This window comes from Cuculus canorus, chromosome 16 (assembly GCF_017976375.1).
Source record: "Cuculus canorus isolate bCucCan1 chromosome 16, bCucCan1.pri, whole genome shotgun sequence".
NCBI classification, from domain to species: domain Eukaryota; kingdom Metazoa; phylum Chordata; class Aves; order Cuculiformes; family Cuculidae; genus Cuculus; species Cuculus canorus.
Window position 1 is genome coordinate 13,421,429 of NC_071416.1, and position 27,450 is coordinate 13,448,878.

General features: G+C 46.6%; 1 long non-coding RNA gene across 7 annotated transcripts; it reads left to right on the top strand.

Moving 5' to 3' along the window:
* Positions 1 to 848: 848 nt before the first annotated feature.
* LOC128853828 (uncharacterized) lies at positions 849 to 27,249 on the top strand. Of its 7 annotated transcripts, none has more exons than XR_008452620.1 (6): positions 849 to 1,027; positions 10,783 to 10,904; positions 16,897 to 17,003; positions 20,051 to 20,337; positions 21,763 to 22,752; positions 23,234 to 27,249. It is a non-coding gene; the product is annotated as an uncharacterized LOC128853828 (long non-coding RNA). The 7 variants fall into 7 exon arrangements; XR_008452616.1 differs by having other exon boundaries at positions 853 to 1,027; positions 20,051 to 21,916; positions 22,556 to 22,752; XR_008452617.1 differs by having other exon boundaries at positions 854 to 1,027; positions 20,051 to 22,752; positions 23,234 to 23,406; positions 23,989 to 27,249.
* Positions 27,250 to 27,450: the final 201 nt, after the last annotated feature.

The following is a 27,450-nucleotide window of genomic DNA, read 5'->3' on the forward strand; positions in this document are numbered from 1 at the left end:
CATCTTTGGATGTGACCATAGCCAGGTGTTTTCCCCTTTGGTCATGTCTTAACAATCTGAGTTATCATTTCACATTCATAGCCATGACCTCTACAGCAATGAGACGATGACCAACAAGGAGGAGGCTTACGAGTGCATAACTTCACAATGTGGAAATCCCTGAAGAAAAACTTTCTCAATGCTTAGGTTTATGTATAAAATTCCCTTCTAGAACTAAGACTTCCTTTTGTAATTTTTTCCAACCATAACTGTGAACAAGCAAACTTTATCAGATCTTTTAAGCTCATGAACATTCTTCAAGCAAGGAAAAAAGTGGCCTATTGTTACTTCTGTTCAGCACATGACTTAAAGAAATGCCCATTAGTTCCCAACTGTTTTATATGGAGTTGAGAGCAATGAAGACACTGAGAGCGCTTTTATTTGGCTATATTGAATCCTGCAGAGGTGGCAAAGAAAAAGTCTTGCATTAATAAAATAATAAATTCCTCTTCATGTTAACGTTAAATACCTTTCCAATGATGAAAAGTTTTGGGTTCTATCCAGTGTGGTTTTCCCTGCATGGTTGGTTTTTGCATTTCTTTCAGCCTGTTCTTTGTAATCCATTTCCAGTTGGGATTTTTCTTTCAGAGTTTGACGTATAGCACAAAGCTACAAATTCTGGCCTGTGACAGCTTGATGACTACGTTTATTTGTTTAGACAAAATCACTTTCCTTCCAAGTCTGTTTTAAATGCCACAGAAACATTTTAGTCCTGAGGTTTTGTTTGTCTTTATTAGTTATTAAAAAAACATAAGTCAAAGTCAGCAGTAACCCAAACATCCTTTGCAGGAGGCATCTTCCACAGCACAGAGATGGCCTTGGGAAGTTGTGAGGAGATGATGGAAAGGAGAGGAAGATCAAGGGATGATAACTTTTTCTATATTTCTCTCTCTTTGAAATATGTACAACCAGAAGGAACCAAGAGGCAGGAGATGAAACTGTGTAACACCGAAGGCAGATCCAGCCCAATGGCAGGGAAAAATCTCTGGTGAGTTTTGATTCTTCCCTTGTCCTCACGGTTGAGAATATATCATGATTTAAAACCACTGTAGCATTAACTGCCCCATTACACAAAACAGAAAGCTGAGTGACTGACCTCATCTGCTAGAACAAGTGTTTTAATGCTGGCCAAAGTTCAAATCAATCTAAAGGTCGAACTTGTTTAAGGCAGGGGGTGATAAGAGAGGGGATGGCTCGGGAAGCTCATTTCCAGCTGTTGGAATAGAGCCAGCCTGGCTGCAGGAAAAACTCCAGATAGCACAAACCCTGGAAAAGTGACAGCTCAGAAACTGAGAGCTGGGCCTTCCCTTGCTGGAGTCAGTGGCCAGAGGGAATTCCCACGAAACAGAGGAAAACTGGATCCTGGTGAATAGGACTCCATGTAATTCTCCTGGCAGGGCCTGGTCTGGGGTCAAGTCATGGTTTCTTCAATTCAGTGAGGTTTTCAGTCAGGTGGTTTAACAGGCTGTTAGACGAAAATGTGGTTTAGAATATCTAGAAGCTGCTTTTCCAAGGATCTAATGGCTTTATTTAAAAAAACCCAAACAAAACCAAAAAAAAAAAAAAGGGAGAGAGAGGAGGGAGTGAGGACTTCTTAGAGTATATTCCTGCCATTTGAATTATGATGGGGAACAGTACTGGGGAGCTAGAAAGCCCATTAGCCTCCATGGCACACCGCCAGGTTTTCATAAGCTTGCAAGCAATGATTTTTTATATATATACTTTTTTTTGTTGTTGTTGTTGAAGAAAGCATTCTCCAAAGACCAACTACAGAAAAAATCCCTGGCCTTTTTGGCAGATTTCCCTCTTACTTACACAGCCATGATATTCTGTGCTCCAGCTCTTCTGTGTCACCCGTGTTTTCAACACATCCAGGGGTAAATAAGGATCTTTTAACTCTGACCCTGTTTCCTGTATGGATAAGATGTAAATAATTCTATGCATGGATGAAGAACAGTGTTACAAGTACACACACTGCTGGCCTGGCGTTAAAAGGAAGGATGGGTTGAGGACCTGCTGTATTATGGCACTCCTATTGCTTGTTAGATCCAATGGGAACTGGGGAAGTACCCCCAGATGTGGAGAGGGGCTCCAGCAGCTCGGGGCTGTGCTGGTGGATGAACAGCAACTCATTTTTGTTATCTCTCATTACTCATAACTAACCGAAAGTAAACAGTGACTGAAAGCAATGTAGCTCTCTCCACGCTCAGTTCTGCAGAAGTGCTACCGCAGTGCAGGTAACAGGCATTTTGTGATATTCTGGACGTGTTTCTGTCGATGATGATGTTCTCAGCAGTGAGCAATACAGCTGCCCCAGGTTTGTCAAGCTGGTGGCAACTGCACAGTGGCTGCACACCAAAAATGTGTCAGTTAGAAATGCAAGATCTTGGGGAAAACAGGAGGCATCACAGACCTGGGACTTGGGTGAAGACCAGGCAAAAGTGTTCTGCAGCCCAGCTCCAGATTGCTCAGCCCAGGAGGGTGTCTGCACATCCCATTTCTCCAACCTCTGAGGTTAGATCTGCTCTGCTTTTTGCTCACCTTCAACCTCACCATTGGCAAAACCAGTACCAGCAGCAATGCTGCAACAGACAATGTCATGGGGTTTATTTCTGAGCTCTTATTCATGTAACCAGATGTGTCTGTGCTTTTTTTAAGCTCATTTGAATGTACGCAATGGACTTCTAGCTTTGGAAAATCATCAGTTACCAGATGTCTTTTAAATTGCCTACCTTGCAAAATTATCAGTTACCAGATGTCTTTTAAATTGTAAACCTCTGTAGTCAGAGGTCAAAACTGTGTCAAAACAGTCACTGATAAGAATTCATGTTACACTTAAAGTACACCATGATTTCTTCCAGATCTTTCCCCTGAAAAGTTCTCTCATGGAAATTTTATGGCTTAAAAAAGATTTGCCACCCACTCATTGCTATAATTTCAGTCCCAGATTTACTGATATATTCTTTTAATAATTAACTGTGGCTATACCTGTCTAATAGATATCTCACCTGTCTAGCATCTGAAAAAGCCCTATTGCAACTGGAAGAGTTACGAGGGCTGTATGGTTGTTGAAGGTATCCGCAGGGGTACAGTCTGGCTCCAAATGCACATCTTCCCCAGGGTCTGAAGCTGTTCATAAGCAGAATTTTGTCCTGGGCCCAGTTTTTATCTGCAGGTAGCTGGAGGAGCCAAAATACTTGCAGAGTTCATAAGGTAAAGGTGGTTTTGGGGGGGCTGGGAAGGAGCTGTGCGGGTCAAAAGGATGAGTAGGTTGGGCTGTGACTTTCCTTCTTAGCCTGGCTCTCCAAGATCTCATCTAGCCTCTATGCTGGCTGCCAAAAGCTCATACCGAGTGGCTATTTTGGGATAAAACAACACCAAGTGTTACTTCAGAAATCCTTGGAGAGAGATTAATAAAATCAACTAATAAGTTTTGACGTGCTGAAGATTAGAAAGAGCCATTTCAAACATCTGCCCTGACCTCAGAAGTGGGAGGCTCAATGGAGACATGAGTGTCCCAGGGCTGGGATGCCCTCTCCCGGGCTGGGAGGTGGGACACTGCCCAGCACTGCATGCTGCACAGACAACTCACTTATTTGCAAAGCCATCTCTAATCAGTGAGGGAAAACCATCAGGAAAACCTGGCATTGGCTGTTGTCCTTAAAAGAAAAAAAAAAAATTAAAAACAGAAGAAAAAAAGCCAGCTTTGAGCTGTTTGTTCAAGGGCTGGGAGCAGCCAAGCTCTCTGTGCAGCAGGCAGCTGGGGGTGGTCTCTTCAGCAGTTGTCCCTGTGTAAATCATCCTGTCCCTGGACCAGAAGGCCAACGTGCTTCACGCCAGGGGAGCGAGGGTCCCTGCTGACGGCCAGACGAGCTCCGCTGAAACAGCAGAGCCATGGTGCTGCCCTCGCCGCTTGTTATAGGCACCGCTGGGAATTGCTTTGGGCTTTCAGCTTCTTGTTTTGTTTTCATGGTTTGGGTTTTTTTTTTCCTCCTTTTTTTGTCACAGGACCAGCCCAGAATAGAATCACGAGATCGGTGTTTCTTACTTTCCAAATAATCTATACACTGTTTTTAGTGCTGACGCTGTGTATGAAAGGTTGTGTCACCGCTGTGCTCATGTTTCCATGTGACACCGAAGCTTACTGTTTTTTCCCATTTCACAACTAATAAGTGAAATGAGTTTGACAGCCTTGGTTTCAGCTTTATCCTGTTGGTTCCCATGTCACAGATAGGCTTGTTTAGCAGCAAATTCTTGTCAGGAGAAGAGAATTACAGTTCAAGCTTGAAATGTGCTAGCGTCCAGTGCAAAGTTTTAAATTCTTGACCAAAGTTAGATAAAGCTGGCTGAAAGTGTGACGTTTGAAGCACGCTATCTATTTATCTTTTCTTTCTGACCAAAAATACCTAGAGTAAAAGTATGTGCCTTATTTGCATCCACGCAGAGAACAGTTGATCTCCTCTAAAAAGAAGAGTAAAGCCAGCACTTTAAATATTCTGTTTTTTTTTAATCTGTGCAACTCTGCCTCTCCCTATGTATGCATATGTAATTGATATATAAAAAAAAGATAAAAAGGTATGTATGTATGCATATATGTCTAGAGAAAAAAGAATGATTGGTTTCAAGGTGTAGGAAAGATACTTATGTAGTAATAAGAGAAAAATGCTAGCTCTCCCACAGGAGTCATTTATAGCTCTGAGTACCAGCTTGAGTACAGACGGAGCTTTGATATTATCGCAGTTTTGCAGTCAGTGTGTGCTGTATATCCTGCTGCTAATCCTGTGGTGGAAACGGGCTCCTCTCTGCACATGGTGCCAAGACCCCACCATTTGTATGAACCTGACACAACTGATTTCACCTACAGCATATGCAGCCTCGCGGGCTGGATTTGGGCATATCCTGGCTTGATAAGTCAACACCTGGCACTTTCTCTGTCACGTGCTGTGTGCTGAGGTCCTCCTGCTTCTCCGTGTAAAACAGCTGCTCCAAAGCCGCTGTTCTGCCCTCCTGGGTTGTTTTCAGCCCAACTATTTATTGAAGCTCCATTTTTCTGGGCTTGTTGGGGACTGCTCCTCCCCTCCGGGCACACAGAAAGAGGATTTGTTTTTAGACAATGTTTTTAGTTATAGTTTCCAGCAGGATGAGCTATTTCACATCACAGCTTGGGCAAGGGAGGAACAGCATGTGAAATACAGCAGCTTGTGGAGTCAAACGAGGAGCAAGTGCGTGTGGAGCTGGGAGCCCCAGGCTCTCCGGCTGCTGCCCTGGGCTTTGTCAGGGCGATGGTGTTTACTGAGCCTCCCGACTGCTGTGCCTGGGCAGGGAGCACGAGGACTGTAAAAACTGAAGGTAGATGTAGAGTCCCGGTGCTGTTTGCATCTTCAGTAACTTTTGGCAATCAAACCTTGTTCTGTAAGAGTTTCCTAAAAACTGAATAGAAGATTTTAGGGGGTCCTGGGAAAGCTTTTTTTTTTTTTTTTTAATAACTATTTGCTAAGTTGATGGTTTAGATCTGAAGGGAGTCTTAGCGTGACCTCTGGTATACATGGAGTGTTGAATTTCATGCATTTAACTCCCACAGTCTGTCCAAGAGCTGGCTGACCACAGTGCTTCCCTAAGGAAAAAATACTCTTAAATGCAGTCATTTCAGTATGGTAAAAATGTTTCTTATTTCTAAGAACGTGCTGATAGCTGGAAGACATATGGATATTCAAGAAGGCTCTCAGCCAAGATGACCTGACCAAGGTTCTCCCTGCTTCCCCATTGATCTCCTCATCCTCAAACTGTATTCTGCCTGCCGCTGTCTCCTCTCCTGGTCATGCTGGAGGTTAGAAAGACATTAAATAAGATAAAACGGTAGAGGTATACATTCTGGGAATAAGGAAAGGGCAGGCTGAAAGCAGGGATCATTTGACCCAGCTCAGTAGCAATGGGATTAATCTGACCTTGCCCTACATTTGGGTAGGAAATCATCAACTCAAAGCATATATTTATTGTTCCTCACAGACATCTGCAATGATATATGAGCCATCACTGCTGTTCCTTTGCCTTGCAATAACACTGCAGGAGCTAGGGAGTGAAGTGATAGAATGAGGGGTAATGATTTTAAGCTGAAAGGCTGAATATTTATCTTAGATATTAAGAAGAAATTTTTTACTGTGAGGGTGGTGAGGCACTGGAACATGTTGCCCAAAGAATTCATGGAAGTCCTGTCCCTGGAAGCTTTCAAAACTAGGTTGGACGGGGCTTTGAGCAACCTGATCCAGTGGAAGGTGTCCCTGCTTTTTGCAGTGGGGTTGGAACTTGATGGGCTTTAAGGTCCCTTCCAAGGCAAACCATTCTATGATTCTATGCTGGGCTAGGCACTTCACCAGTGTAGAGACAAAAGATAGCCCTACCCCAAAGAGGTCTCAGACTCACAAGGTAATTACTTATCTTTGTCCATTTATTTCCTTTATTTCTTTTTCCTTTCTCTCCCAGACTGAAAATACTATGACAAATAAATGATTTCATGCAACCTCCTGGTATAGGGAGAACTGAGATAGATGTGTTGCCAGCAGGCACTGATGTACCCAAGGTAATGGGACATTGAGGATTTAGGGGGGAGGAATGCAAATAGCTGGAAAGCTGCAGCATGGCTTTTCTGAAATGACACATCTAAAGATATTCTAGAGATTATCCTCCAAAAACTTAGTGGTAGAGGCCTTAATGACTCTTAAGTAGCACTCAAATGTCTGTTTATTATCAATCGTCTATCGCCAGTGGAACTGCATTAATGAAAGTTTCTTGATAAAAGCTGGCTTATCACCCGGAACTGAGATCCTCAGCCTAATGTGCTCCTGCAAGGCTGGAGCAAATGCTCCTTTCAGCAGCAAAAGAGACAATGCCTCGCTTTCCTGAATTAGGCTGAGTCAAATGGTCAGTCAGACTCTCCAGAAAGAAGCGATTTCTTTCACCTTTTGGTGTTAAAGGACTGCATTATCCATGTGCCAGAAGGGATTGTGGCTGCCTTTGAAGTCCAGAGTCTGAGCAAACACACCTTGCTGGCCATTTGCAGTGGTCTGGGCTGAAGGCCACGGCAGCAGCACGGGGCAGTGTCGCTTGCACCCTGAGGGGACAGCAGAGGTGTTCACCATACATCCATCTGCCATAACCTCTACCTCCCTGGAGAAAATGGGTTGAAAATGTTATTTGATATTGTTGATTACAAATTTTCCAGCTTTATTACCTGCTTGTTTGGGGTGGTTTTTTGTGCACTGTTTGACTGCCTGCTCCCCCTCCATCTGCCAGCCCTGTAATCCAGCTCCTCTTATCTCAGCACCGTTCGCTCCACCTCTTGCTCTTTTTCATTTTATTGCGTAGCTAATCTCATCCTCCTGCTTTTCCTGACACTGCTCCCCTCTCCCCATCTGTGGAGATTAAATCACTGCTCCTTTTGTTTGACACCACTCAAAATTCCCTCATTTCACTCAGGCTTTGGGATGCTTCCAGGCACTTTTGCTGTTGTTGCACACATCCGTTTTCCTGGCACAAAAAGGCCTGTCAGCATCTGATGGAAGCATTAGTTAGTCCTCATTTCATCCAGTTCTCAGAGAAGTCCTGAATCTGAAATGAAGCTGAGCTCAGCCTGAGACATGCGCCATGCAGCCGAGGCAGCTATATGTGTCTGGTCGCTACAGGAACATCAGCAGGATGCGCGGGACCAGTCTGCGGCAGCGGTGTCAGAGCGTGGCACCTGAATATTAGTTGAGAAAAATCTAGACCTAAGGCATGGGCTAGGAAGCCTCCAAGCTACCTAAATTGTTTTGGTAGCAGTTTCTCATACTGCTAGGTGTCATATCAGTGTAGCCAACACATCATCCCTATTTACAGCATCAAGCTTGCTGGTATTCATGGCCTCAGAAGTCCCTCATTCTAATTACCATTGAGAGCTGCTGAGTGTTTTAGGCTTAAAGTTGAAACCAGCCTCTCTGTTCAAGAGTGCTGGGTGCATCCTAGTTTGGGGTCACAATTGCAGGTATGGGTGGGGCCACTGGATTTTCAAGCCACATGCTTTTAGCACGCTCTCACCTTCCTGCAGCTGAGAACAGCCCCTCCTACCCATATTGCCTCCACCTGTGTTCATGCACAAGTGACTGACTTCAGTGCTGCTAATTCAGTGCTGTTCTTCCCTGCTTTGAGCACCCAAGTGTGTTTGCAGCCAGCAGTTGGAGGAAAAAATGCCCTTAAGTCTTGATTCAAATAAACTCCTCTTTGAGCACGTGAGAAACTCCCCTGAGTAAGTACTGCTGCTATTTGGCCCTAATTGTTGAGGTTAGGTATTCAGTTTTTATCTGTTTGGTTTTTATCTCTTGCCTTACTTCTCAACTGGTAATGCCAACTGTGATGCATTTGCTATATCTCCCCTCACTATTTTTATCTGCCAACATGTTTTAAATATATTTAAAGAGTACAAGAGCTAACAGAAAAAATATCAGACAGCTTAAGATAAAAGCCAGTGGCATGCTTTTAAAAATAGACTAGGCAGCCCTGCAAGAGGTGCCGAGTAAGTGGGTCTACGGGAGAAGAACAGAGCAGACTGAAGAGACACTGTTTAAAACGGAAGGTAAATAAGTGGCAGAGGGAGCCGCAGCTCATTTTGTTCCCTTACGTGTTGCTCTGATAATGCAACATATCTTCAGGCAGGCTGGTTCTAAAAATGGATGCAGCTCTTGGGTTTCATTGGGTGACACTCAGGCTGTGGCGCTTGTACAGAGTCTCCTGCGAAGCATCCATGGGAGCAGCGTGAGTGCATGCCAGTGAAATGGCATTTAGTGCTTCGAAACAGCAGCAATACTCGGGTGTCAGCACCGGTACTTTATAAAAAAGACTTTTGCAGTGAAAAATGTGTGTATTTGTATTACACCAAGGTTCCTGATCCAGAGGGGGCTGCCTGTAAACCCCTGCGGTCAGGCGGTGTTAAGTTAATATTCTCTTTCCTGCTGTTATTGACCTCTGAGAACAGCAATCATCTGACAGTGACAGTGGCTCTTAATTAGTAAGTCAGGTTTGAAGTGTCCTGTCCAGTAAGTAATTTCACAGAGGCAGAGTTTAGGATTGCAGCTGGTTTAATATAACAAAACAATTGCCTTGAAAGCCTCCTTGGCATTTAAATAGTGTTTTCCTTTGGTCTAAATATACATGAGAAGTTGAGAGGATGTGGAAACTTGAGCAGAGGATAAAAGGGACCAAGAGAAAGACTCAAAGATCTTGTCCATCGCCATGCTATTGCAAAACCTGTGTGAGCCACTGGCTTCCCTGGATAGGGCATCATCCCAGAAAGCTGCACTAGTCACCATTCGTCTCTTACTGCTCCAGGAAGAGCATTTATTCACACCATTTCTCCTGCCCAGCTGAGCTCAGCTCAGCAATGAGGATGAGTGTTTTTTAACCTTCCGTGGCTGCGGCAATGATCATCCAGCTATTCCCTGCCCCTGAGGAGGCTGTGTTTGAATTGAGCACGTTGCTCACTGGCATGGAGAATTCTCCATTTCTTGGCTACATGAGTCTTCTCAGACTGTCCCTGTTCTGTAAAAAGCAAAGCCAGAGAGAAAGAGCAGCAGTGCTCCTTGGTCAAACCATGGTAAGCAGTCACATTCTCATAGTAAAGAAGGCAGAGAATGCTGCCTTCCTCTTGGGAATAGTGTTGCCCTGTTGGGTGGATTGTTGCCTACAAGTTTAATTAGCTGTACAAAATGAGATAGAATACTTGGGATTAAAGAATCATAATGAATTGTAATATTTGAGGAGTGGAAAGCTAAGTTCATGTTTGTTTTGGTCTTGTTTTAGTCAGAATGGAAAATAGTGCTATGCATTTCTCAATTGTTCTGCTTTCAGTTCTAGATGTTAGGAAGTAAATCAAGATGGCCCAACTTTGTAAGGTCTTGCGATGTTTGATTGCACAATGTTTAATCTCTTTGCTGAATTCTTGAGCTGGCCTAGGAGAAGCGGCTTCTCTGGAATCCATGCATTTGCCTCTACCTTCAACAAATGTGATTTTGACCTGTTACAGAGAAAATACAAAACTCTTCCTAAGCTAAAAGAGAAAAAAAGGTTGCATTGTCCTAAATCTGTGAGTGATAGTGTTATATGAGGTGTAGCACCCTCATCTAGGAAATTACTGAAGTAGATCAAAGGATAGATTCACCTCCCATACCAAGGCGAGTCAAGGGACCTACTGGTAGCAAGACTCATCAGAGCCTTCAAGCTCCAGCTGTCCCCAGAATAATCTCTGGAAGTTTTTCTGTGAAATTAAACCTACCAAAATAGCAAGCTAAGGGGTAGACAGACACTGTAATTCTTGAAATATGTGGGCAGTCAGGAGGAGCACTACTCCTACCTGGAAGACAGCTTCTGGAATCTCAAGGTAACATGAAGAACACTGGGGAAAAAGAGGATCTTGTTGAGAGTTTGTTCTTAGTTCCCTTCAAGAATCATAATGTGCCCCCGGGTGAGCTGAAGCCTGATACAAGCTGTTGTGCTTGATTTTGGGTTTTTTGGTGTGGTAGTAAGGTTCAGCTGGTTCAGGGTTGGAGGAGCTGTGACCTCCCAAAAGTAGGAGGATTTGAATTCACTGCTTTTCTTTTAGATAGATCAGTGGTTCCAGGAGAGTGAGTGGGACTGCTGAAATCCTTAAGTTCTTTGCTGGATTGATGCCTCTGAAAGTGTTTTGAGAGATTTGACAAATCTTTCTGTCTCTTGAAGGTGCACATTGGTGTTAGCCTGGCCATGACTGCAGGAGGCAGACTATTGTTTCTGGCACTGCTGGGAGAAGCCATGTTTCTCAATCACCGACAGAAAGCACATTGAGGATCAAACACAAAAAGGTACCAACTGACATTTAATATTGCTACTCATTATGTGTCAAAAACTAATATAAGTTAGGACTAAATTAGTGTCTTTCTTCGGATGTTTTCACAGTTGCCCTGACTGCAGCACAATGGGTTTTGTTCTGAGCCATGAGGTACTCATTCTGGTCTTTCTCATTTCCACTGATGTGGTTCCTAGCGCGATCAGGTGCAGACTCCCACTAACTAAGAGCTGGAAATGCATCACTGACAGAAAGTGGAAAATTCTCCTTGGGGTGCACAGCTCTTATGGGAGGCAGTCAGTGGGGGTCACTGCTTATAGACCTGACCCCATGCTTTGAGATGTGGATTCACATACAATATCTTCTGTGAAAGCAGCTATTCTTGCTCTTGCCAAACTGCTCCAAAGACCCATACAATGATGTTAATTGTAAGCCACAAGCTGGCTCTTATCTTTGAATTGTTTTTCTCTAACAATTTTAAGAAGAGCTCAGCATGTTCTCAGTAGGAGCTGATAGATGCTGAGCACTTCTGAAATCCTGCCAACTTCATTTAGGTTCCTAAATGGGAACTGAGTGCTTTTGAACATATGATCCTAAGAGTGCATTTTATAACACTGCAGCTCTGTCCATATAATTTCTTTCTTCTCTTCCTGTCCTCAGAATGCTCCCAGCAGTGGCAATATCACTAGGAGCACCAGGCAAGCCAAAGCTTTAGTGATGGCTCAGTTATTATGTCAGCTCAAGCAACACTGAACAGAATTAAATGACAGCAGTTAGAAGACAGGTGCCTGTCTGCCTCCTATCTGCAATAGGGTCCCCATCGTCACTAATAGCAGTACAGATACTATTGAGACGTCTGCAGTGGATTTTATATCTATGTATGTGTGTATATGGAAACAAAAATCTAGTAAAAACTCTGCCTTCTTTTTTCAAAATATTCCATCTTGTGTTTCAGGTTATGTACACTGTATTGGACAATGCTGTGTCTCTCGATTTCAGGATTCAAATTTTCTCCTAAGTAGGTTCTTGGGGCAGTGAATATTTATGTTTGCGAGGCAGAGGAGGAGGAAAGACAGGCCTTTATCTGAAGCTTTGCCAACTGAGTTAGTGCATGGAAGGCATCTGTTTTGGTCCTGTAAGGCTGACATCCTCTTCCAGCAGACTTGGCAGTGGGTGGAAGAACCACGTCAGAAAATGGAGGGGGGGGGTGTCAAGGTCTGTGGACAAAAGTATGGCAAAGAATTTAAACATTAGCAATGGGAACGCTGTTGGAGGGCTGACTAAAAGCAATTAGCATAGCGCTCTGGAATGTGGTTTTTCAATAGCTGCTCCAGAACGATCTGCAGCCCCATTGACTTCTGCAGCGTCAGGAAAGAGCCCTTGCACTCCAGCTTTTGGGTGAACATGCAGGGGAACATGTGCAGTGATCACAGAGCTCCCTGCTCTGACTGCTCACGGGGCACTGTGCACCGTGCTCCACGTCTGCTGACTGGGGTGTTTGCCTTTGCTCCAGGGAAATCTGATGCCCCGATGACTCAGGTGGCCATGAGGTCCTCATGCATTGCCAGAAACCCCCTTGACTATCTGCATCACTGTTAGGCTGTAGCCTAGCTGTTTGTTTACCCTGGGCCAAGGCACTAAAACCACCTTTGGCTGCTATCTGGTTGTTGTTAGCTTTGTGTTTGGGTAGTGTGTCGGTGTGGTGTTCTGTTCCCACTGCTGCCTGGGTTTGGGTTTCTTTGGGAATGCATCCAGCAGGACTGAGCATGTCTCTGTGGTCGCATTCATTTGTTTCGTTTCCTTTTCCTTTCTGATTTCTAGGTAGATAAGTCAAAGTGTGGAATCAATTAAAAATAGAGCTGGGTAGAAAGCTTGGCTGGTGCAAACACTTACAATTTTAGTTGAGGTGGGAAAAGGACACGCTCATTCAAGCCCTCATGTAGGGCAGGGAATTCCCTAGCTTTTGTCTAAATATGGCATACAAGAGCAGAGCACAGGCAACGCAGTACTTCACCAAGTATTGTTTAAAAGGGAGCTTGGCACTGACTAGCAAGTAGGATTCTTGTAAAAACATGGCACAAGGAGTTGTTTGACAGTTTCTGACATAGAAAAGTCTTTTGTACAAGAGAAGAGATTAAAAATAAAAAAAGAGAGAGAGAGGGAAAACAGAGAAACTGCAGAGTATGTGAAGCCAAAAGCATGCTCTCTGCCTAGGAAGAATGTAGAATAAAAGGCTCAGCCCTGTGTCAAACCCTGCATGCTATATGGGTCTCATCCTATTAGTGATCAATGGCACTGAGATAAGAATCCACTTCAAATGATTGCCTGTTGTCAGCCGTTCATGAGAGGTGAAGAAGCAGCAGTGGAAGCTGGGGAAGAGACTGCTATGGCTTGAATACACTGAGCAGAGTGTCTACCACAGACTTTCCTGATTGAATGGACCCATCCTCTGCTATCCTGATGTAACTGTGCAGAGTTTCACCCTTCAGGTAGTGGCATTGCACTAGCAGATCTTTGGATTCAACACTCAGTACCAAGCAATCCCGTGGTTTGGGTAGGTGTCTCCCTTTTCTCGAAGTTTATGCTGAGTTGTGGCTTCGGCACCCATAGCAGCAGTGAGCAACAATTTGTTCTTGGGAGGAAACCCATCTGCCACTGCTTCTGCCACACGTGAAGACATTGCAAGTCCCTCAGAATAGAAGGGCTTTTACACATCTCAGTGGAGATATTTCTCTCCAAAATTCCTAGTGTTCTCTTGAAATATGGCCATTACGTGAGTGTGTTTCGAGGGAGGGAAAACTTATCTGGGATTCAGTCCACTTCTGGAGGTCTCAGATGAGGGCACCTCACTTGGTCACTCTGTTACTGACACCAGCTTCTCAACAGGCTATGAAGCTCATTCAGAGAAGGTCTCAGCTCAGCCTTCCCTGTGTAAAGTGAAGCCCTTCCCTGAATTCACCTTGAATCCAGCACCCATACACAATCACAGCTGGAGCTTCCTCATGCAAAAGGCAAGGCGCTCTTCCCCAGGCTGGTTGATTGGGTGGTGTCTTGCAATGTAAACTGGAATAATAGAGGTGATGAGTAGTCTATAATTACCACATAACCTCAGGCAGTTTTGCTGTTCCTGAAATGCTAGGACTAAATTGTGTTCTGCAATAGCATTGGCTTAAGATGAGTCCATTAGCTGCTCTGTATTTGTTCCGGTGTTACTGAAAGCTGTTCCTAAGAGCTGCAAAGCTGTCTGCTATGGAATAGGAGTCAGGAGGCCTCTGTTCCACTGCTGAGGGCATCTTCCAGTGAGACCAAAGCAAGGCCAGATTGCATGGGGCCCTGGGTACCCTGATTTAGGGGGATGTCCCTGCCCATGGCAGGGGCTTGGAACTAGATGATCTTCCAACCCTCACTAGTCTACGATTCTATGAAGCCCATAATACATTTTAATGCATTGCACGTGAGATGCACGCAATGTCAAAGCAACGAAGTCAAGGGTTTCTGAGTCAACTTAGCAATGCTCAGGAGATAGCAAAAGCACAGGCGCACTCTCCCACCCTTTTTGAACATTTCAGTTGATGTTGTTGATTGTAGTGGAGCTGCTGCAAATATTTCTGAAAGCAAATATTTGATGTCCCCATCCACTAGAAAACAAGTGGAAGAACGAACCACCTGCCTACTCACCTGGTCATCTCAACAAAACGGAGCCAGGGCTGAGGATAAATAGCAACGACTGCTGAGCTTTTGTAGTCAGCTTGTCTATGAACAAGAGCTGTGATGGGAGAGCAAACACCACCTGCTTGGGAGGAACTGGGCATGGGCTGACAAGGGAGTGGAGGCTGGTGGGCAGAGGCTGTTTGTGCAGCCGTTAGTCTCCGGGGTGGGGCTGCTGGCATAGACCAGAGAAAGATGATATCTCCATCAGCCCATGCTAATGCCATGCTAATTCAGGAGGGAGAATTGGTGACTGCCCTGCTTCCCTGTGCCCCAGTTAGTGAGCAATGGGTAGCAGCTCCAGAAGTAAAGCTTCTGGAGTGGAACTGTTTCCTGAGCGGGGTCCTACTCTTGGCTGGTGTGTGGTTTGCACCAGAGGACATATCACAGGGTCATCACAGGGGAGAATCAAAGCGGGCAGTCTCTTATCTGGCAGAGGAGGCAGATTATTCACCACTCAGACATATACGCCAGTATGACATCTCCTAAGGAAAACAGTATCTTGTTGCCCTAACTGGGTGGCAGGGAAGATGGTACGTTCTTCATGTGCTCTGGCTGGGCATGTGCACATCCCAAACAGCCGATGTCTGGATGATCTGCACTTGGGTGCTGGTTTGTTTTTCCTTTCTTTTTTGGTTTTAGCCTTCTAAAAACAAGCTTTGGATTCATCAGATGGAAATGATCTCATCACATTACGGATTCGTTTTCCTGGGAAACTAAAATTCTAGTGTAATCATGGGAAAGTCTCACCTTCCCTTTAACCAAGTTTCTATTGAAATTAGCTTGGCAGGCTAACAACTCAGAAGCTAAGAGACAAAAGACAACCCTTTGTTACTATTCATCTTTTTAATCTCATTTTCTTACCAATCTCATGATTTCAGGGAGGTGGCAAGTGATTTTTGAATATTTAATGACATATACCCAAAGCCATACCGAAGGCTGGTCCCCTCATGATACATTTCACCAACACTCTAGTCTGTTTGTCCCACTGCCAACAACAAAAAAAAGTAAAGCCCAATAATTAATTACTGCTCTATCTTTTGTTGTTTTCGTTGAGCCGCAACACTTTCTGTTCTCTCCTACTCTTTTTATACCTCTTACAAAGTCTTTGCACAACTGGAAACCCAGCTTAGCAAATCCAATCCAATATCCCTGTAGTCAAGTGAGGAAGGACTTGGCTCCTCTTCAAAGGGAGCTTATATCAAGTTTTCAGTGGGATGTGACAGAGCAGGGAAGTGTGCCATGGATGTGATCCTTCCAAATCCTCCCTTCTACCTTGATTAAAACTTGAAAGTGACTACCCTCACCAGGGTGATGAACCCTGCCAATGTGCATCTTGTTTACAGCTGTGCTGAGTTTTTAATGTGTTTTCCTTTGTCTGGCTAGGAGAAGACGCTTCTACTTTATGCTCTGTATAAAATCCCATTTGTATTATCAAGATTTTAATGTTTTGCTGGAGCAGCATCTCTCATGTGTGCTAAGTTACGCCTTAACAGACCTGCAAGGTCTTGCTGTCAGTGCGGGAAAGCTTTGAGTGAGGGCAGTAGAAGCTAAAAAGGTTGAGCCTGGGACTATTTTATTGTGGTGGGGACAAGACTACGCTGTCTGATATGAGTGGGCTCTAGACATTGATATAAATTCCAGATGAAAATTTCACAGCATTTGCCATTTCATTTTGCCCTATTTTATTTTGTGTGTTTCCCTCTCATTCCTAGATTCTGCTTTATTCCTAGTTTTGATAAAGTTAGATCATTTGATCAAGGCCTTATTTTTACCAAATAAAACCTAACGCCACATTCTGGAAAAAAATACTTGAGAAAACATTTTTCTTTTATTAATTTCCCAGTTGTTTACAGGAGTCACTTTATAAATTGCTGCATCTAACTAGTTTTACTTAAAAAATATCCTCTTTCTTTTTTCTCTCTTCTTTTTCTTTTCTTCACAAGAACCAGGCCAGTTTTCAGAGAAACTTTAACAGGAAAAATGCACATCGGCGCCCTGTGAAATTTCCATGTTAGGTTTTGAATCTGTCAGGTTTTGTGGAGAAAAAGATGTGTTGTGAATTTTCCAGTTCAGTGACTTTGTAGTCTAGTTTCCTTGCCTTGCAATTTGGGCAGAAAACACTGGAGAATTAGAGCTTTTCTCCCTGGTCGTTCCTGCCTCTGCCCTGTGTTTCGCCCAGCTGGCCCCAGCCCACTGCTCTGTGCCCACACAGTCAACTGGTTTCCTTCCCTTTTGCTGGATAATTGTCTTCCCACTTTTGTTGACTATAATGACTTGAAACACTATTTCATTTGCAGGAAAATCAAGATTATGATATGGCACTGAACCTTTGTTCACCAAAGACTCTGCTGGTTACCTCTGATGCCATTTGTGGAGGGTGGTGGGACACTAGACCCGACCTATGGTAGGTCTTCACTCTGTGCTGTGACGCTAGAGGAGGCACGGTGCTGCGGCCAAGTTTGCACCTGGGACTGGCATAGAGTCACGTACAGCATGGTCCTGGGGGCAAAGGCACCCTCTGCGTGGTGAGAAGGGCTTTCTGGTGGCCCATGCTGAGTCAGAACCAGTTCAGCTCTTTGCTGCTTTGACTTCCTCGCATGCAGAGAAAAACCTTTGGCTCAGCCTGGGTGAGATCTACCTTTGAGCATTTGGAAGAGGGAAGTGCCTAATTGCAGGTTGGTACACGCTGCTGGGAAATAGCGTTGGCTCTTGGCCAGCCCAAGGCAGGGAGGTGGAAAAGCTGTCTTTGATGCCTCAGCTTCTATTGAGTAGTAGCTCGTGGAGGAGTGGCCCTGTAGGCAGAGCTACGACAACACTCTCTGACAAGCTGTTCCCATTCCTGCTCACCACGGATGTGACAGCCCACCTGCTCTCCTCTGTGCTGGAATATCAGCCGGCACTGGCGCCACAGCTCTGTTTTTTTAGACCGCAATGGGTAATTTTTAATCCCTCTATTCAGAGTGTTTCAAAGAACAGGAGGGGAAGCATACGGCATATGCTCACCTCAGCTCCCAGGGGCCATGGGGGAGTGTGTCCCAGCAGCTGCTGGGGTAATCCTTGTCCTTCTGCCCATGTCCACATCTGAAAGGAGTGCTCAGAGTGTCTGGGCATCACCCCCTAAGCAAGTGAGCTCCACCAGCTAGGCAGGGCTATGGGGGAAAAGTCCCTTCCTCCACTCTGCGGAGGAATGGACAACAGGGTCATGGACAACATCATGGACAGTGCAGAGAGAGTGGAAGAGTGACTCCATCCTCTGGAGTGGCATTCGGGGCACCTGAATATATTTATCCCACAACAGTCACACTGGAGAAGAGGTTTTTGGGGTAAGGGTGCTTTAGGCATTTGGAAGTTGGTTGGATTAAGGACTCACATTTGCCCAAAGAAGGTCTGTGGTGAGATCTGGGCTGGATGCAGCTGTGACCTCAAAGCATATGAGACAGCCACAGCAGCAGTGGGTGGTGGCAGGCTGCAGTGCTCAGCCACCGGATATCTGCATCCTGGGATCCCGTACCACCTGATGTCTTCCCTTGTCATCAAATCTCTAGCACATCCTGTCTTGTACTGCCATTGCTCATTGTCCTGGCCCCCATCCTGACCCTACTGCAGTCAACAGGAATGGTGTCCGTGGCATCGGTGGAACCAGCTTTCCTCTTCTCTTTTATTTTTTCTATCCTGCCTGCTCTGATCTCGTTCTCACTGCATCGCCTGCTCTGGGCACCATCTGGTGAATTTTAGGCTGTCTTATCTCACCAACTGTCGTTTGTCCTGGCTGTGGTGTAAACGCACTTGCATTTTGCATCAAAGGACCCCTAAACCACTCACTTTGTAGACCAGCCGGCCTGTCGGAGAGGAGCCAAGCAGTTGGCACTCAATAAGCAAGAAGCATTAATAAAAGCATTACAGTGAGGTTAGTGCCTCATTAAAGTAATGCTAACGAACCGGCTGCTTTCCAGAAGTATGAAATTTTAACTAACACTTCCTCCTTCTAATTTTATGTATAATTAAATCTTTCTAGGGAGGCAATATTCAGTTCTCCAGGCTGCTGCAGTATAAGCAAAGCCAAATTCAGAGGAGTTGCTCTGGAAATGCACCAGCACTCTTGGGAGCAGACTCCAGCCCCTTCCTCATCGTACGTGGTGTAAAAATACAGCACAGCCAGGCTGTGTGGTTATGGCAGTGTCCTGGAGCTCACCGTACTGTAAGAACCAGCACTTGGGGGTGCACATCAGTACCAGGGGATGTGGCTGTGCCTGCAGCCCTCCCTCCTGCCTGTGCTGGATCAGGAGTGTGCCCGGACCCATCCGCTGCAGGTTTGGTTAGTGTGGCGTGAAGGCAGGCTCAGGACCCTGTGTGCTGAGCTCCAGCTCTGAGCCCTGCTCCTGACCTTGGCTGCAGCCTGCACACCCAGGGTAGAGCAGCCAAAAGGAACCAGGCTGGCATGGATCTGGCCCACGGAGCAAGCGGTGCCATTCATCACGGTTCTTTTCTTGCCAGAAGTGGGAAGGCTGTGCCTTTAGCCTGTAGAGCTGCTGAAGTGAAAGGCTCCGCAGTTTGTGTTTGCTGTTAGCACCCTTTGCCAGGAGTGTCTGGGAGGGAGAGTCCCATGGCTTGGGGGGGTCCACAGGCATTTGCTGCTCCCCAAGCAGCATCTGAACTTTGCTGGGTGGAGATCACTGGGTTTGGGGGACTGGGGACTGATGCGTCTTGGCTGGGTCTCTCAGACGGAAAGCAACAGGGATTTGTACTGGCGGGGTTTTGCTCTGGGCCCTCTGCCAGCCCCCTCGAGCACCCTTAGGGCTGGCTCCAGGTGGTCCTCCTGGCTCCCCGTGCAGCCTCCTGGGCTGTGGTAGCTCTGCACCCGCTGTGGCAGACACCCAACTGCCCACCGAGCCCTGCAGATCCATTGTAAAGCATATTAATTCTTCCCCATGCTGAGGAATAGCCATGCGCTGGGGAAGATTTGGCAGCAGGAGCGAGGAAAGCAGCTGCTCTCAGGCTCGCAGTGTCTTTTTATTTAATTTGCCTGGTTTTGGCACTGTGGGATGGGCACATGAGCAACGGCGCTGCTGGACATGCAGCCACTGGGGCATCTCGCTGGCCGGACAGCTGAAGCTGCTGTCTTCCCTGCTCGTGTGTGAGAACATGTCTTCTCTCTGCTGGTCCAGCTTCTCTCACCCTCATCAGGTTTTTATTCTAAGCCTTTTTTGAAGCAAAGTCAGGGGGTTCGTTGTCAAATAATGATATTTGATGGATGAATCCCTCTCTTTTACCTTGTCTGATGGAGAGGCTGCAGGTGTTTTTGAAGTTACGTACCACTTTCTTAGATGGAAACAACCAATCCCAATGGTCTCTGCTATGCTTAGCAGCCTATTTGGATGGTCTTTCAAGGGGAGAGGCTGTTGTCAGAATTAACTTGGTATTATGCTGCTGCTTACTTTCAATTTCTTGCAGAGACTGACTGAAGCTAGAGGCTTGTACTAAGGCCGTTTCCCTCCTGCTTCCTAACGCTATGGGTAAGAGAGCTACACAAGTAATCTCTTGGCTTTTGGGTGTGTGGCCGGGGGCTGGCAGCATCTCAGGGTGCGGGATGACCACAGCCTGAGGGAATTCACATCTCACTGCAAAATTTCCTCTTCATTTCAGGCATTATGGTACAGATTTTATTCTTGGAAAGGTCCAGATCTGGGACAATCACTATCCTTGCTGCAGTGAAATTAATAGGGTGTCCAGGGGCAAAGGTAAATCCAAAGTACATAAGCAAATGTTTGCAGGATCGGGAACTTACTCAGGCATAAATCAGGTAACTCCAGCCAACAATAGAATTACCTAAGTATAAAATCCCATGTAAGCCAGTAAGATCAGCTCCAAACCTGCCTTGAATTTGCTTTTTGTTTCCATGCCAAGAATATATCACTTCTAACTACTGCAGTTGGGTCTGGTCCCTTTTATTATTTTTTAAAGTGCTTTTGGGCACATTTATTTCCTGTCACCAGCCAGATACACACGGAGCCTGACCCTCCTTTTCTTGGGCATGCCCCAGCCTGCTTTGCTCACAATAACTTGTCACTATCAGGGGCTGTTTTTTTTTCCTTGTCTTGCCTTTTCTGTTACTGCATTCAGTAAACAAAGGGACAGCAGTGGCAATCCAAAACCGTTTTTGTATTTGCCTGGGAACAGAGTCAACTATTTGTTGGGGGTTTTGTTGTAGTATTTTTTTAGATTGTGTGTTCCTGGTTTTTTAACCAGTGACCGTTTAAATGGCTACTGGTACCTGTGGTGCAGCGTATACTGGTGTTCCAGGATTTGTTACCAAGTGGCACTGGGCAGTCATGGAGTAGGCAGTAACAAGAACAGGGAACTGCATGTAGGAAGTATCAGATCAAACCAAAGGTCCAGGGCACAGCGGTCCCTACTGCTCCTCCTGGAGAATGTGAAAATAGCCTGCAGAGTTTTTGTGGTCATTGTATGTGCCTCATTTTCACCACTTCTCAGTGCACTGCTTCGAGATGGTGGCCCAAGACAAGAAGTCTGATGATGTTTGCACCCACTTGGGCCAGGAAGAGACCAGGTATTGTAAATGAGTTTGGGCAAAATATCTGAGAGAAGGAAGGCAAGGAGAGATGGTAGAGAAGGAGGTAGCTTGAGGGCAAATTTTATTGTCCTCTCCATCCAAATCCAAGTGCAGCAGCAGCAGTGCAGGCAGCGAAGGTGGCTCCTGGAGTGGTCTCTTCCTGGCAGACACCAGAAGTGTCCCAGCTCCCATTCCCATCCCTGCCTGTCATTCCAGTTGCAGCCCATGAAAGGGTGCTCCAAAAGGCTGGGCAGAGCCTCCCATTATACCGGGACACACCAGTCCCCAGGGCAGCAGCTGAGAGGAACAGGTATGCATTTTCCAAGTGATATTTAGGCTCTTAAACTATATTTGAAAATGCCCAGAGGGTCCTAATTTATGTGCTGTAGAAAAATACTGCCTATGACCTGCTTTGCTGTGAACACCTCGTATACTGGGAGTGGGGTTATAGGCTTTGCCTTCTCAGTCTTGTGTCTTGAAGCAAAAGCAATATGCACCAGGCAGCTGTAATTGCTGTTCCCACCATCACGTTTTCCCTGTGGCATACCTCTGCCATAATCACAGCTTGATATCTTGTGTGCATCTGAAACAGGAGACCTTCTCTAACATCACAAAGGGGATGGATGGCTGGCAAGGAAAATAAATCACCCTGAGCTAACGTCCTTTAGGAGCAATTATTTCAATAGCCCACAAAAATGAAGAAGTGCTGGGAGGAAGCCAAGAGCCACGCTGGAGCGCTCACCCAGGTGCCTGCGCTTGGGATGGCAGGGCAGGGGCTGCCTACGTGCTCTGCAGTGATGTGTCCTGGATGGGGGCACCCAGTGCTGGGCTCCGCTGCTGGTGCTCCTGTTCCAGCAGAGTGGCTCCCTGAATGGGTCCACAGCAAAACAACCTCTTCTTTCCTCTCTGGGCTATTTTAGGGAATGTTTTCCAGTCCCACAAGGATTTCCACTTGCACCATGCTGCATGGGAATGGGCTGGGAGGGCAGTTCTGCACTGCTGCCCTCCTCAGTTTTTTCGGTGTTCAGTTTTGTTCAGCTCTGGAGCAAATTGGGGTGTGCAGGTTGTCAGCCTGGGTGTTAATGAAGCACCTCAATGTCACCTGCCCGTGCCCGGTGGAGGTGCTGGCAGAATCAGGAGGGTTTCTGTGTATAGGAGGACAGTTTTGTGGTCAAGCAATACAAGTGGAGGAAACAGCGTCACAGGCTGAGGTTTGAAACAGCTAATAGACAGAAGGTGGGTCAGGGGAGCTTAGGGATACACGGTGTTTGCTGTAAACACATGCCATAAAAGCCATGAGTCAAATGTGTTCTCAAGACCAAAGGTAGCTCTGCCAAGCCGCCATGAATTGCAGGAAAGCCCTGACCTGAGTTCTGCTCTTTCAGGTGGGGATAAACAGCCCTGGAGCACTTTGGAAGGAGAGGTGGTCTTGGGTCTAACTTGCTAGTGTCCACCAAAACAAGTCCCAAATCCACAGAGGTGAAAAAAAATCCCACAAGAGAATTTCTCCTGGATTTAACCTTGCACTTCACTGCAGTACTTTGTGATGCTTCAACTTGCTATGGGAAAATAAGCAGCCCAGGTCTGTTGAATCTCAAACATTGTATGAAGCATTTACTGTTCTGGTCTTCAGGGCAGAGCCATCTTCCTGCTGTCGGCCCAGCTCAGCCCTCAGGTGGTGGGACTGGGTGGTTGTGAGCAGCATCTCCCCCAGCTGGGATGCAGCAGGCTGGAGGAGGGAAGTATGCACTCCTGCCTGGAGTTATGGGAAGGCCAAAGTAAATCACTGACTTCAGGGAACTGGCCAGAGAGGGCAAGGACATGGTGCAGAGGATAGATCCTCAATAGCGCAAAGGTTTCTGGAGGTTTGGTCTATAATTCCCATTATGTAAAAATGCCTGATTTCAGAGTGTCTGAAAGAGTGAGAGATGGAGGGATGATAGTTTCTGGCTGATTGTGGATTGACTTTTTTTAATTGTTTACCCATAATGTGACATTATGCAAAAAAAAATTTAACCCCTACAGAAACTCATTTTGAAATGAGTAACTAACATTTTTTTCAGGTATTGCCTAAGAGGGATGTTTCAGTATTGCTGGGACTGCTCTTCTTCCCTACCTCTCTTCACCAGAATACAGCATTCTGATACAATTGGTGGGGCATTCAGCCTCTGATAGCATTTGCTTCCACCTAGTTTCACATGAAAATCCTCCTGCTGCCTCGCAGAGCTACATGAAGGTATGTAATCTTTACTCCCACACTCTCTTCCTCCCAGAAGGAGGATGGGAACTGGAAAATTCCTCCAGTGCCTCACTAAAGGGCAACAGGAGTCTGCACAAAACATCTCTGGCAATGGGCTGTGGCAGCAGTTTCATCTGCTTGCTGGGCTGAAAATCGTGACCTCAGCCATTGCAGCAGCTCTCTGGAAGCATTCTGCGATGAAATCTGTTTAAACAGCAACAGCAGAACCACTGGAATAATTTATACATCTGAACTAGCAAGAGTGTTAATCCATTTTAGGAGCAAAAGAAAATCTGGTGAAACTTCTAGAGGCTTTGTTTAGTTTTCCTGCACCTAAACAGACTCTTAGGTCTGTGTTTTGTGCTTGTGTATTGCTGTGTGGAGGAGAAACTCTGGCACAGAGTGGCCACTTCTGCTAAGAACAGGAAAGTCAGTGTTTGGTCCTGCTGTCAACAGGCTTTAGCTTGGAGAGAAACCCTCACTAATCAGTGTGTTTGTAGCATTTTCATAGCAAAATAAAAGATGCCTGGAATTATTTGTTGGTCACCAAGCAAATGTTTCACTGCTGACATGTTCCAGGAACCGTTTACAAAGTCTTGATTGACAAAAATGCCAAAAACTTGTAATCCTCCACATGCTGCCCAGGACCAGGAGATAGATGGATGTGGAGATGGAGGTGGAGCCTCCTCCTGCAGAAGCCACAGGGGTCACACGGGGCTGAAGAGAAGGAGAAGCTTATTTGTTATGCAAATGTCTTCTTGAGCCTGGCCTAGACAGTGGAAAGCTCTTGAATTATTTTAAGTAGAGGACAAAAGTTCTTTCCCTCCCCCTATCATCTTGGATCCTTGTAAAAACAAAACAAATGAGAAACCTCTATGTGAACCATCTGACAATGATCAGCACTTCGCTTTCCTGGCAAGAGCAGGGTGGCCAGGCGTGCACAGGCACACGGAAATAGAACAATTAAGAAATAAAATACTGTATTGGAAGCAGCCGGGCTTTATTTTGTCTTGATGATAACACGAACTAACCATCCTCCAGCCTTATCTCCATGAGCATGCAGCTGAAGGCCATGTGCAGACCAGCAGAGATGCTTCCCCTCTGCCTACCTGGGGTGAAAGCAGGCTGTGGTTCAGCCCAGGCTCTCTGGGCAAGGAAAGGAATAGGAGTACTTATTTTGGATACAGAACACACTTGCAGGCCAGAAGTTCAAGCTGGCAGCCTGGCTCATGCAGAAAAGCCACCCGTGCATGGCAGCGAGCTTCCTGCGCTGGCCGGCAGCTGGGCTTCCCTGGCCTCTCGCTCCTTCCGGGGGCACCGGCCGCAGGTTTGCATCAGCAGATGTGCATTTCACAACTGCCGAGAAAATCCTGTCAGTATTTACACAGTGTCAAGTGGCGCCAAGGGGACAAAGTGGAGCCTTTCCCGTGTGGGCTGCAGGATGCTGCTCCCGTGGGGCGAGCAGCTGAACCTGTGCCATGTGCTCCTGGAGCAGTGGCTGCATGGGGCAGTGATGCTGCTTGTACTCCGCCCACTGGGAGCTACAGCAAAAAACCTGTTTTCCAGACAGATTGCACCTTACCACAGTGGTTTTCCCCCGAGCCAAGTTCTCCTCCAGTTTCAGCAACCCTGTGAAGGCCAGGTGGGCAGTTGAGCTCTGGCATGCAGAGAGACAGTTAAGCTGCAGATAAATCAGCTCTTAAGAACAGGCTTCAGACAGACCATTTCACTTCGATATCTACAAATGCAGGGGGATGCGCAGGGTTGGGCCTGCAGACAGATCTGTATTTTGGGGGTAGCAGTACAGCAGAACGTGCTGGGAGGATGCAAGGCTTAGTTAACGTGAGCCTTCTAGGGCCCATGATGGGTTATGTCCATCACCACCTGGGAAGCTGGGTGAATCCCTTCAGCAGCAGTGATGCCCGCCTGCCTCTTCCCCTGCCTGGGGGCTGAGTGGGGGTTTGAGTGTCCCCACAGATCCACTCACATTCCCAAAGAGTCCCGCTGGTTCTGCAGACCCACAGCCAAATGTGAGTGTAGCAAAAGAGCCCCTTCCCACAGGGCTGCCTGCACCACACCAGCACAACCCGGCCGCTGATGGGGGAACCTTGATTTTTTGAGGCAGAACATATCACACAGGGTCACTTCTGATGATAACTGTGCAGGGCTCTCCCTACGGCTTCATCCCCCATCCCAAATGGTCATGGGACGTGAGCTGCACTGTGCCACTCCTGCCTCTGGCTTTGCAGCTGCCCAGAGGCACTCAGGTCCCCAGAGTTTTGCTGCTGTCACTGGGGGAGGTGAGCAAGGCCAGTGAAATTGGAGAAAACCCTCAACAAAACTAAACCCCCAGCCAGCCTGGCAGAGTTAAGTTGAAGCTGATGTGGACTCCGCCAGCTCCTCAGCCCAGCAGGAGCTCGCACCTCATGGGCGCACGTGGCATCCCCGCAAGCCCAGGGCTCACCTTGACCCTGGCTAAGCTTTCTCCTCCAGCACACGGGGGACACTGAGGCACTCAACCATCACATGCGGCAGCAGCAGGGGCTGACCTACCATACTAGCAGTTCCCAGTCTCTACCACCCTATCTCAGGAAAAAGGGGGAGCACATATCTCGCTGTGGGGAGATGCGAGCAAAGTCCTTCACTATCACCTGCTTCACAAGGCAAGACTGAAAAAAAGACTCATTCCAGGGCCACAAGCTAAGTGGACTGAGCTCAGATGATTTTACTGGTCATATCATGATAAAAGAATTAGTATCGTCGATAAAAGAACAAGCATGGTGTGTCACAAGAGCCTGTCCTCAGAGCTGAACCGTGACTGGCCGAGACTGGAGGTGACATTGGGACACACTCCTTTCCTTAGTGCCATGTCTGCGCTGCAAATTCTCCACTGCAATTCCTCACTGCTTAAGAGCAGTTTCTCTCATGGGCATTTTTGAAATTGTTAGGAAAAAAAAAAAAAATCTGCGTGGGCATCGCAAGGTTTGTTTTCTCTGATGACTATTTTTAATCTTGTTTTCCATTTAAAAAAATAAAAAAAGAAAAGATAGATATGAATTGAAGCGGTGCCTTTAAGTACAGCATGGTAATAGCTGCACAAAACTAAACACAAAATTAGGGAGAGTGTGTGCCTAAAATCTGTGAAAGGCTGAAGCCTTTTATGATACTCACTTGGCAGCACCGCCAAGAGTGCAGGGACCAAGGCCAGGGCGCTGCGCGGGCAGCTGGCACCAGAGAGGTTAAAGAAGTGGGATCACCCTGCGAGAAGGGAGCTGGAGTCAAGCAGGCCTTTCTAGGAGAGGATGTTGGCATCAGCTCTCTCAGTCTTCCCCATGGCACTGAGCCTCAGCACAGAGCGGTCCAGCCCACAGCGGCCCTGGGAGTGGGGAGCGTCAAAGGCAGCAAGGGAGGCGTTTAGCTTCTCTGCCCCGTTGGTTTCCAGCGCTGGTGAGGAGCCATGCAGGGAGCTGCACCCTCCCCCAGCTCGTCACTGGGGCTCTCCGCTTTTGTTCCCTGGCCGGGGACTTGGCCAAACAGCACTTGGCCAAGCCAAAAGAGAAATGGCCAAGAGCATGCAGTGCTCACCGCAGCAAGCCAGGAACTGGGGGCCCTGCAGCACGAGGCAGGGGGCCCCCAAAGCAGAGGCAGCACTGGTGGTACTATGTCATGATGCTGGGTGCCATCTGCCCAGAGAGCACCAAGATCAGAGACAGGAGCAGCCCCACACACATCCTGCTTTGGTTTTTTTTAGGAACTGAGCCTTCCCCTGAGGATGCTCACGCCTGAAGCCGAGGGGGGATGCTGGCGTGTGGGAAAAGCAGTGGCATAGACCCTGGCAAATGTCACACTGAGCTTTTTTAAGATTTTTTTAATCTTGCTGCCCTCTGACAAAAATGTGCTTTGGAGCAGAGTTTATCATGTGCAGTTTAGTACATGGGGGGGGCTGGTGAGGGGGTGACCAAGATTATCCCTGTGAGCTGGGGACAGGCAAGGCACAGCAGGTGAGCCGGTGGCGCAGCAGTGGTGGGTACTGCCAGCACA